At 36.4% G+C, this 11221-nt stretch overlaps 1 long non-coding RNA gene across 1 annotated transcript; it reads right to left on the bottom strand.

Moving 5' to 3' along the window:
• Window positions 1-1318: 1318 nt before the first annotated feature.
• LOC119779543 lies at window positions 1319-5980 on the bottom strand. The gene is made up of 2 exons (XR_005280244.1): window positions 5831-5980; window positions 1319-1837 (listed from the first exon to the last, which is right to left on the bottom strand). It is a non-coding gene; the product is annotated as an uncharacterized LOC119779543 (long non-coding RNA).
• Window positions 5981-11221: the final 5241 nt, after the last annotated feature.

Genomic DNA, 11221 nt, shown 5'->3' with positions numbered 1-11221 from the left:
CATTTTCAAAATGTCTTTATTTTCCTAAGTCAATCAGACCCAATGGGGTTGATTAGTTAGAAATTTTTACATTCTTAATTACATACTGACACAGAAGCTATTTTTTTGGTTACTGGCCACTTCGTTGGACCCATATTTATTTTATCTCAAGCAGGACGGTATATGGGGGGTAAAATAATATCTTCTGGTATTTTGAGCTCACAGGGTCTCCTTAACCTTTATTAGATTGTATCTCCTTGACAACCAGGTGTTTGAGAGGCTTGTTAAAGAAATAAAAAGGTAAACCATTTCAAAAGTGGAGTGTCGATTAGGGCATTTCGCTTGGAATCCAGTGGTTCTGAGCTCAAGCTCCACTCCCATAGTCTGCCACTCTGGGTCCCTGAGCAAAGACCTTTTACCGCCACATTGCTCCCCGGGCACCGCACAATTGCACCCGCTGCTCCCCAAGGGGATGGGTTAAATGCAGAGAGTGGATTTCATTGCTCTGTACTTGTGACAGTGTAATGACAATAAAAGCTGGAAAAACATAAATGAGGAATGAACTTTGGTTCAAATTAAATTCAAATTAAATTTTTTTCCAACAACTTCAGTGTCATTTGGCTTGAATCAAAATTTAAGAAAGGAAAAACTCCATGTCTAGTGTGTTAAGTACAGAGATAGATCTGTCATCCTATGGGCCTTTTTTGTTTTCTAAAGACTATAAGAATATTATGCGGGAGCATGATATTGCTAACTAGTTAGTTCTGGTTAATACCAGTACATTTTACATCAAAATGTGTTAGGCTCTAATGATAATGAGTCAGGGTTAGTTCTTTCAAATGATGATGATCTAAAACAAATGGATACCACATGCAACATCAAGATGGCCAAAACATCACATAGAAAAAAACAGATGTATAAAAAAAACAAAGATCTCTTCGTATTATCAGTTTAAAACTGTATATTAACAGTAAGTGCTGTGCTGTTGTCTTTTTATTTTGTGAAAAAAACACAAACTTTTTTTTAAAACTTTTCTTAACATTTTGTCTTTAACTGAAACAAATGTTTTCAAATTCAAGGTTTGGATGTTATAGACCTTTAACAGTAATATTATGCTTTTCTTTTAAAATGTATCCGAACACTTCTCATTACCTTGCTGTCTTTTTGTCACTCCTGCAGAAATTCATCCTCTCTTCCGTGTTTCCACCACTAGGAGTGCTGTAGCTTTGCAAAAAAAACAACAACACAGTGCTCCCAATTTGTCCAGCTCTACTACTCTCTCACTCTGAGGAATGGAGGAGGAAGGGGAGCTTACTCCCAATAAACACTTGCAAGCAGACACCCTCTTAATCATTCACTTTATTATGCTTTTTCTTTACAGAAACAATCGGTTCCACATTGAACCAGTCGCAGGGGCGATAATATATTGTGAGGGACGGACAGATAATGCAGACAAAGTGGTTGTGGATGACAAAACAAATATATGTTCAAGTGAGATCTTAAAAATAAATCACATTTCCAGCACTATGTTAAACAGCCACTAGAAAGAGAAAGAACAATGCATATTGAGCTTTAAGACAACAATACCCAGAGACTTTATCATTTTTCATCCCACAAATGTTTCTTATGTCGTTTCTTCCACATATTTTAATAGGATTTTTTTATTATTCAAGTGCAGAAGGGAGAGTTTACTTGATTTTCTTTCGCAAGTAAAGTGAAGAAAAACCTAAACAAAGAGAACATTCCATGTGTTGTTGCAGCACCTCAGTCCTGTTTGTCCTGCTCTTGGTGCCTAAGGGTCATGACCTCCAAAGATACTCTCAAACCAGCCCTACCTCTGGGAAGTCAACGTGCAGGTCTGCAGAAGAGAGGGAGAAAAGTATGCAACAGGTATAAATCCCAAAAAGCAAAACTACAAACATTTGAATTGGTACTTCCTACAAAAAAGTAAAAAAAACTGAAAATATGTATGAAAATATATCTTTTCAGATATACATATATGTATAGCTTATCGGAAATGTTTACTCTAAACTGTAGAGTTTATTTTTATTTGTGCTCTGTGTAAAAATTAAACTTTGCTTCACCTTTACTCTGCCATCAAACTCCCTCCAGAGAAGTAAAAAAAAAAATAAAAAAAACACAAACCACTGGACTTTGTTTCCAAATTTGGAGAAGTTCCGCTTCCCATCCAGGAAAAAAAACCGTCAGAAATAGCATTGAGTTCTGACATTTTTAATTGAAAACACTGCCTGGATCAGAAGTGGAACGTAGAAACAAAGTCCAGGGGATTGTTTTTTAATTTTTATGGAATAACTATAACCTGGATTTCTGAGAACCTTTACGAGAACTCACCCAGAGTTCTCTCATTGTCTAGCTGTTTCTAGATCTGAATGAGTATTAGTGGTGCTTAAAAATATATTTACAATCCTTAAACTTCCTAACCTTGACATAACTCATCATCTAAGTCAAAGATTAAAATTTGACAAAGAGAAGGAGAGTAGAAGTTCCAAATAAGAAAATTCAGAAAACTTTTTTTAAGAGCTATAATTCGGACTCCATGAACGTAAACACACATTTTTGAAAACTAGTCCAAGTACGTTTTTTGCTTTTGTTGTAAAAATAATGTGAACATTGCTCAAATCTATCAGACTTAAAAAAGTTTTGGTTTTTCATGGCAAAAGGATTAGTTTGCTTCAGTCCCCACTACAGAAAATATCCCAGCAGCATCATGCTGCCACCTATGCATTCAACTACACAAGGTGATGTGTTCAAGGTGAGGAGGAGAACTCGATTCCCTCAACATGAAATGTTTGATTTTGCTGTGAACCGAACAGGACGCCTTTTTGTACATGTTATTTGTTTTCCCATTTGACTTCTGGCACACTCTAAATTGGATGTCCTTTAGCTTCCTTTCAAAATTGCCTTGGTTTCTACCACATTTATAGAGGCAAGATTTGTAGAGTGCACAACTAATACTTCTCCTGTCAACATTTTCCCACCTGAGACATCTCTCCAGCGCCTCCAAAGTTTCTATGGGTATGCTGGCTATTTTGCACAATAAATTGAAAAGCTGTTATCATAAGTGTGCACGTTGTGTATATATCCCAAAAGAAAACTTAAAGACAAATATCCATTGGATAATATTCCCAATCCTATACAGCTGCTTTAGTGAAATATAAGCTTCTGATATTCTCAGTGTTCCTGTTGCTAGGGAATAAGGACTTTTAATGAGATGCCAGAGAGGCTGCTGGAGTGATTGGTGTTTTCTACAGCTTTATTGGGCATAGAGCATCGCTCTTAGCTGCTCTTCTAAACAGCTGCTGCCCGCTTCCACTCAGCACGTTGGGAGAACTACATATCTCCTCTTACAAGAAGACCTGGAACATATGGATCATTTTAGGCTAAATGTAAAAAATAATGCTCGTATTGTATGCTTGACCTTTGCTCATTCGTCTCAAAAGTTTCCACATTATTCGTCCCTTTGTGCTATTCTATTCAATAGTCATGTCATTTAAGAGGGCAACCTCCAGAAAGGTAATTATAGGTATCAAACTAAACAAATATTAGTAGAAAAACAAATTACATATTTATGTTAATTTGTTTTGTCTTTAAAGCAGGAGAAGCAAGAACCAGAAAGCTATCTCTTTGTTTTCTGCTTATGCACTTATTTTGTGTTGTGAAGTTAGAAAATGTAAGAACGTTTATGGATTACAAAGGTTTTTAATATCTTTGCTATGTACTCTATGAAACGTACATGGCCTGCCAATCACTAGTTGTGGTCATCACGGTTGGGGACAGTCATGAGTCCTGTCTACCCCTCCCCTTCCCTGCCTGTGGTCCTGCCACTGTCGTTGAGTGGGTGACCTTTTCTCTCGGCTAATCCACACCAAAAAGCCCTAATTACTGCTGCCGCTCCACCGGCCTCCTCTGACCCAATAATCAATACAGCCGATTGGCTGGCGGATCGCCCCGTCAGGCACCGGAGCTTTACATGCACCTCAGAGTTATGTCTGCATGTCTTAGCGTACGTGCTTATATGTATGCCACACCACAGTACAGCAAGACATTACAAGAGAAAAAGAAGGTAAGGACTTAAAGGAGACTGCGTTTGGATCGGCCGCTACGGCAACAGAAAAAATAAACAGTGGTTGACTACAAAGTAAACCACACACATACCTGTATTTACACATTCCTCCCTGCGAGCTGAATGTTGTGACACTGGTTGACCTTATTGAGCTGCTGTTGTGTAAAGAGTCCCTGATTAGAATATCTTCTCTTTAACCTTTAGTAGAGTGATGCATCTTTGGGTAGCAAAGAAATAAGGTAGGTGTTTATAGCAAGAAGCAAAAGTGTTTCGGCAAACATTTTATTTCACTAAAATTCTTGATGGCTTTCTCATATAGAGTGCTTCCCCTTTTTTTTTGTGTGTGCTTGCAGACAATATAAAAGACCGAAAGAATGTGGAGCTAAATCTGTCTCCATTTTCACAAATACACATATGTGATTCATACATGGACAGGACAAGCTCCACACACACACACAGAACGATTTACGCAAGCACAAAATCCACACAGTACAACAAGGAGTGGAGCGGTGACTGATCATTATTAGTGGTTATCAGTCCCATTGAATGGCTTCAGATTGTGCCAGTAGGCTCAGTAGGTTGTTATCATCAAGTGAATCCTAACCCTAAAGTAATTCCTTTCCCCCTACGGAATTTATTAATCTGTTTATGTGTAATCTGAAAATAATTTCAGTAGTTCCTCATGTGCTGTAAAAATAAATAAATAAAACTAAAATGATCTGCATGTCACTCATATTAAACAAACTAAAAACAAATAAATCTCATATCCAGTCACTGAGGTGTAGAATCCTCTCCCTATAAATATTTAATGAAAAAATGCAGATCATTCTTTTATAAGATCCTCATCTAACAGACATGCAATGTTTGTTTTTAAACCTAATGTGTGTAACGAACGAAGGGAATTATTTCTTTTGTTGTTTTTTGCACAAACTACGAGAAAAAACCTGACTAAATCGCGAAATATAACAGCATGATTGGATGTAAGGAGAGTGGAGACAGAGGTAATATGTATTTCTAAGGGTTTGCTGGCCTGACGCGGTATGCTGAGCTAACAGAACACCGGAGCAGAGCAAATAGTCATCCAACATGGATTACTTTCTTGTGATTGGCTTATAAAAGGGAGCTCTGTGATTGGTTGCAAACCATCCCCTGTATAAAAAAATGCATTTGTGTATCGAGGCACGTCAGGAGAGTCTCAAAAATCCACACACAAATGTAGAGAATTTTAAAGACTTTGTAATTTAATCTATAATTGTTTATGGACCAGAACTACTTTGACAAATCATGTGCTATGCATGTTTGAATCTTGTATGCTTGCGTGAATTGTGCTGTGTGTGTGGAGCTTGTCCTGTGTATGCATGAATCACATATGCGTATTTGTGAAAAATGAGACCGATTTAGCTCCATAAAAGACTGTGTTGCCTAAAGCACTTGTTCGTTTATTGTCACATCTTCTGCTTATTTTCCCCATGCATATATATTTTTGCCTACTTGTGCATGCCTGTAAGGTCTGAGGATACCAAATAAGATGCAACATGAAATGGAAAGGTGGACCTAAATTTTAGACACCCACAACATGCAAAAAAATAAATAAATGAAATAAAACCAAGGTAAGCAATCTTTCCCTCTACCTTTCCCTTCCTTTCTTTCTCTGTCATTCTCTTCTTCTGACAGTCTTTGGTTCTATTAGACAAGTTAATGAAAAGCAACAGAGAAGAGCCGACTGGCAGCCTGCACCTGTCAGAGTGTACGTCTGTATATGCATACCTGCCAGTGTCCGTCACACTGTCTTCTATCCTCAGGCATGCCAGTCAACGTGGTGATGAGACATTAGGAGTGATGAGAACCTCATCTATGCCTTCGAGGCGAGCTCCCTTCCACCGACAGGAAAATGTTGATGAATATAATCATATTTTCCCGTACGAAGTGAACAGAGAATTTTAGGTAAGGCATCATGTGTACAGCACAGCAGAAACTAAAAATGTTATGACCTGCTTGCTGTGTCAGAAAAAAATCTTAAATCTACAAGTATATTATCTGGTAGGACTCGTTACCTGTTGTGAGGTGACTTCCCTGGATTTCTCTTAGGATTTTTTGTTTTTGGTTTCTTTTCATAGTATGCCAAATTTTTACTTTCAGGTGTTGAATGTCATCCCCTTCATCAACTTTTGCAGTTTTGTACCTGTTATTTGTTGGGTAGAAACTAATTTTCTTCTTTAAAGAACTGTTTAAAAATAACAATATCACATTGAAAAACGTGGCTGAAAGGTATCTTTATACCTGACTAGGGTTTGATAAACTTTTAGGCACATTATTTCTTACAATTATTAGTCTGCGTAGCTCCACATTTACAATTTCCTTCACTTTTGTTTATCTGCAATATTTCATCAAGGTTATTTACAGAACAAACTTAATTTATATCTATAAATATGTAGTTGTGTCATTCTAATATGATATAGCTATATGGACAGATTCAAATGCAGTAGCATATGTTCCAGTTTGATTCATCCATCCATATTCTCCCGCTTATTCCGTCAGGAAACGGTTGGCCCAGTCCCTATCTCTGGCAGTCTATGGGCAAGAGGCAGGGTAGAGCCTGGACAGGTTGCCATTCTGTCATAGGGACACCCAGAGTTGCACACATTCTAGTTTCATCCTAGTTCTAATTCAAAGCAACTGAATTCTACTGATAAAAAATCTTATTTAAAAAGTTAGTCCTACATTAAGTCTGTTTAATCTCATTAGGTCATTGACTTTGCAATAATTCTTCCTATGAAGCAAGCATGCGGTGACAGTGGAAAAAACAGCTTTTGACTTGAACAGACCTCCTTTAGAACCATCTTTAATTTAAGATACAACTGATTGGAGATGAGATTGGGTCAGGAAAAAGCTAAGTAAAAATTACAAAAGCACTGGACCAGGGTTTATTTCCATAAGAATGTATCCACTCTCATTTATTAACAGCAGCAGCTTGGTTTGAGTAGGGGTAAAACACAGCTAAATATAGAAACAGACCTGCTAGACCGATAATGGGCACCCTGCTGTATTTTTGGCTTTGACACAAAACAATACTATTTATTATAAAAATATTTTTTTTTATCAAAATAAAACTAGGAATTTACTTTTTAACAGAGAGATCTGCAAATGATTGTGAATCAAAACCATGCCTACATTAGGCAACCATGAACATTTGTTTCCATAATGTATCTTCTAAAAACAATTTCACACTTAACTGCTAAGAAAAATACACTTTCTTTTGTAGTTATTTGTCAAGGTACAAAAGTGACAGATTAATGCAACTTCTTTAGAAAGCCTTTTTAGTTACCTCTCTATTCATGCGCCTCTTGCTGAATGTTTTCATTTTCAGTCTATGTTTTAGAAATAGATTTAAATATGCTATGATGCTCATCCACACTTTACAAGAACTCTGTCAACAATTTGCATTAAAATATCCATCATTTGCATTGTGCTGCTTTCTTAGAGCCTTCTACTTCTTGGTGTTGATTCCAAAGGTTTGCATTCAGACATTTTAATTTACATTGCCAAAAAAGGGGAACAGATTTTTGTACAGACTATATGATTAAAACAAAGATAAAAGTAGAAGTCATATCTAGCTTAAATCTAGCTTATAACCTTTGTAAAAAAAAAAAAAATATATATATATATATATATATATATATATATATATATATATATATAATAAATATATAATAAAAATATATTTTTATTTATTTTATTTTTTTTTTTTATAAACTCTCATGTTTTAAGAAATATATTGTTATGCTGGCATCAACTTTTAAATAATATTCAATTTGCACTGATGACCAAGCTGTATTAATCATTCTGTCCATGTAAGGAAGTAATAGGCACATTTTGTCAGCAGGGGTTGATAAGGTGACACCATTACTGAGCTCTGTGGTCAGCTGTGAATTATCCACCAGCTCCCTGTTCAGAGAGACAATAACTCCTGGGTATACACTGCTATGACATTTCATTTTCTGCCATGTATAAAGCATTGTGACTTAGAAACATAGATTCACTGATATAGAGTGGATTTTGTTAAAATATTTTTTGATAGGAAAAAGTCATTTACACTGCATTCAGCTTAATGCAAGAATCATATAGTTAATGGGATGTTTTGGTTAATTTAAAAATGAAACATGCATTTAAAGCAACTATAACTGGAATTATGTAATTCCTGAAAGGAATTAATTACACATTTTACTGAGAGCCATGACCCCGGATATGTGTGGATAGACTTACTCTATCTTTACAGATATTAACCCTCCTGTCCTACTAATGTGCCTGAATTTAATACTGCAGAATAATGGTCTTGGGACAGATGATAAATTTGATATAAATATATTTAAATGATAGTATCTTAAGTTACACGATTCCTCGTTTTACCAGATTTATTCAATATTTAACAATTCAAACTGAAATGTTCATTTTTGTGGGAGACCTTTGCTGTATAATTTGATATTGCCCATCTAGGCTTTCAAAAGATTACTTTTAAGGTTTAATATTTTCTTGAAAAAAAACAACCCTTTGTGTTAGAACCCAAAGTCCCGTTCGTAGATGCTTCTGGGTGTATCACCCTAGCTTATCAGTCGTCAGTCATCAGTTGCTTTTCAAGGTTTCAAAGTTGTTTATCCAACCACTTACAATCAGCTGTTTAGGTGCAATGATAAAACAAGCAGCCTCAGCCAACATAACTTTGCTATGTAGCAGAAATGTAATTTTTCTCAGAAAACTGAAAAAAAGTAAAAATTTTACCTTGTGAAAGTTTAGACAGATATTTTAGCACCTTCTGACATGGCTTTGCAACATTCAATAATTAATTTGGGTTAAATTGCCAAAACTAGCTTGACTCTGGGTCTGACAAGCTGTTAGTTTCCATCATTCAAACTTGGAAAAACTGCAAAACTATTACTAACCAAATGCAATCAAAACAATTATGCCCAAATTGCCTCAAGTTGTAGTTGTTTTTGTCTGATGTAAAACGTTCAAGAGTGTGTAAGTGAGACAAAAATGCAATAAAGAGAAGAAATCTGAAAAGGGTGAAATCATTTTTCACTACACTGTATCACAGTATTGCAAGAAGATATCATTAATTCAAAGACTGTTAGCAATGAACACATTAAAAAACAACAACTTTGATTTGAAACTGCAACTTTTTTAGAACTTCAAATTTTTATTTGGAGAGATTAGCCTCATGTTTCTCTGGCCGCAAACTGTGCTAATGCATTTGCAGTTGGTACATGTGTGCGTTTCAGTGAGTGTGAAGACGAATGCACTCCCACAGAGAGCTCTCCAAGCCAGCCTGGCCTGCTGAGTGAAACCCTGTGGTAATGTTTAGCTTATGGGGTGAAAAAGAGGGTGAGTGGAGAAAGGATGGGGGAAGGATGAGGGGATGACAGGACTGGAGAGGAGAGTTAGGGAAGGAGAGTGAAGAGGACTGCAGCTGAAGCAAGGGAAGAATGGGTCACAGAGTGACAGGGGAGACTGAGGGAAGGAAGGATGAAAGGTCCAATCGGGATGGAACACAGGAGGCTTCCCGCTTCGGCTTGTCAGTCAGTCGTCTCTCACTGACACCTGAACCTCCGTTGACCGGGTCGTGACTGCCTCTTTGGAACAGGAGATATCATTGGGGTGGATGACCCTTAACCTCCTCAAGCCCTCACTTTGCCGTCTGAAGCATCTCTTTACCCCCTTCCTCGCTTTCATTTGTTTTCAGATTTTTCACCTCCAACCCACCTGCAGTTTGGCTTAGCAGCCACTGAAGCAATGCAGGTTAATTAACATTTCCTAAAGTAAAGAATTTACACCTACACTGCCTTGTTACAGTACTCATACCCATTTAGTCATCCTAAAGGGCAAAAGCTAATGTATTCTTTTGAGATTCTTTGTGATTGAGAGACACAAAGTATGTCTTACTTATGAAATAAAACACATGAAATATGCTTTTAATTTCCTGACAAATAAAATGCTGAAAGTGTGACTTGCATATATTTAATTCCCTTTCATATGTAACCATTTGATAAAAGCCAACACTCCTATGGACAATCAGAAGTTACCTAATAAGTAAAGAAAGTCATCCTGTATGTATATATATGTTTCTTTAAGACCTTAGACGATTTTTAGAGAAAATGAGTGAACAAACAGAACAATAAATACCAAAGAACCAAGTAAACAGATCGGGAATATTGTCATAAAAAAGTTTGATGCAGGGCAAAATTGTTTATTCCCAGGCTTGAGACATCTCTAAGGAAACTGTTGAGGAGCATGATAAAAAGCATTGATCGAAGAAGCAGCCAAAGGACACTGCTGCAGAGAGCTACAGCTTTAGAATAGGGGTCTTTCAGCAGGACAGCCTTTGAATACAAGTCTAAGAAATGTTAAAAGTTTTTTTGGTTTAGGAAACTTGCCAGCTGATGAGGAGACAAACACAGAGGGACTAAAATCAGCGCAGTCTTGGGAGAAAATCTTGTTAAGGCTGCTAAAGGGACTGAGGCAGTGGTTGCATCCTAGCAGTAAGTATCTCCCTAAAAACACAACTAGTGGTGCAATAGAAGAGTTTATATTAAAATGTACTATGTAGTCAAAGTACAGACCTAAAAACAATGAAAGGTGATGTTTAAATGTAATATTAGTGACTGTTAGCTGTTTTAAAAGAAAGAGTTGGTAAAATGTTCTATGCCTAGAACTAAAAAGTTGGTAGAAACATTCTTTGTACGATATATATAATTTTTGGACCTGTTTATATCAGAAGAACTCTGACAAATATATCAGCATCTAGGAAAAAGGTCTCCCACCCCATTCGTGTATAACAGTGTAATCAGATAACATCTGTATAACAACATATTCGCTAAAACAGAGGAGTAGCTTACTGTACATCATTTTTTCTGGGCTGTGGTAGAGTAATTAATTATCACTGTTATAAAAAACAAAACAATGTTAAAATTATTTCTATTTTTCCCACATGTTTTGATGTTCTTATTTATAGTTTGATTTTGTAAAAAATACAGAAAAGGACAGGATTTTATTACAAATTTCTTAGGGTACCACAAATTCTCACTTGTTTTTCATATTTTTTGGGTGCTGGACATAACCGCACCGTCTCTACGATTATTCTAATTTCTATTTATGCTACCTAAA

Source organism: Cyprinodon tularosa, unplaced genomic scaffold (assembly GCF_016077235.1).
Source record: "Cyprinodon tularosa strain WSP-4 unplaced genomic scaffold, ASM1607723v1 ctg149, whole genome shotgun sequence".
In the NCBI taxonomy this organism is placed as follows: Eukaryota; Metazoa; Chordata; class Actinopteri; order Cyprinodontiformes; family Cyprinodontidae; genus Cyprinodon; species Cyprinodon tularosa.
Note: the sequence above shows the minus strand (reverse complement) of the source record. Positions and strands in the feature narration are given on the sequence as shown.